This window comes from Mesoplodon bidens, assembly GCF_964165515.1.
Source record: "Mesoplodon bidens genome assembly, chromosome: 2".
NCBI lineage: Eukaryota > Metazoa > Chordata > Mammalia > Artiodactyla > Ziphiidae > Mesoplodon > Mesoplodon bidens.
Genome location: NC_138177.1, coordinates 142,434,989 through 142,436,266, shown reverse-complemented (window position 1 = coordinate 142,436,266; position 1,278 = coordinate 142,434,989).

Below are 1,278 nucleotides of genomic sequence, written 5' to 3'. Positions count from 1 at the left end.
AGCCGGACACTAAGGTAGTGAGAACAGATTTTAATCGTTAATATACTATTGCAAAAGGGAAGTGTCCTGCGTGACACTGAACTCAACTTGTATTTGTAGAGGTGACTGGGAGTTTTACGGGGAGAATGAAGGAACAGGGAGGTGGGTGAGCGGGGACTATGTACAGTCGGGGAAGTAAAACTTACAAAATGCGCAGAGGGGGTTAGTCCACACGAAAGCGTTCTAGGTTTGCTAACTGGCACTTATGCAAGCTTAGGCTCCCACAGAGACTGGGAGACAGGAGCCCTACCTTCAGGTGTTGGCTGGAACAAACAGTAAATTCTTTCAGCTGCCTTGAGTTTTCTCAGGGAGGCACTTTAAATGGGGCTAGAATCATCCTAGGGATGTGTCCTTGAGCTGTTAGAAACTATGTTAGTGTTCCTTTAAGTCTTTATAGGGGAGGCTGAAGCCTAGTAGAGAAGAGGGCTCAGAGGACACTGGCTAGAGTTTGGTGATGGAGAGAATCTTTGTCACTACCTTGTGGTGGTGTTAGTATGATTGGATGGGATGTGTGAATCTTGCTTACACATATGCTCAATAATGTTATCTCACTTTAAAAAATGTTATTTCATTTATTCATTCGGACATAGTGTCTACATTCATGGACTTCACCACCTCACCTCCCATTTGCATCTCAATTCATCCCAATTTTACGCTCAGTAACTGGACTGCAAAAATATTTGTGAATGAGAATCCCAAGCGTCTGCCCCCACTGTCCACCCAAAATGCTTTTGCAGAGATCATCAGTGGCCTTGTTTAGTTCATTCTGGGTGGATCAATAGTGTTCAGCAAACACTCTCCCCTCTTTCACTTTCCACTTGTTGAAGACCCCAAAGCCACTAACAATCCTGGCCTCCAACTAATGTCTGGGCTGTTAGGCAATCTAGAAATAAAACTCTCTCTTTTTGAAGTCACTGGTGCTTGCTGAGGTCAGCACTATGTCCATCAAGGTTTAAACAAAACTGGTATCTAACTTCCTTCCTGGGTCCAGTGGGAAACTCTTAAGTTCCTCTCTGTGACCCTCAAGATTAATTGGGGTTTATGTCACTCCTGGTCATTTGTGACCTGTTCTTGCTTCCAATGAATTCAGGTTATGGATCACCTGGCCATCCCTCCCTGTCCCTTTTCTACATATTACTGGACACAACTCCAATTCTGCCACTGCTTAAAGAATCACAGACACGAGGCTGCATGAGAAAGATGTTTACAGAAGGTTGGGGAACAATTGTGGGACTTCAC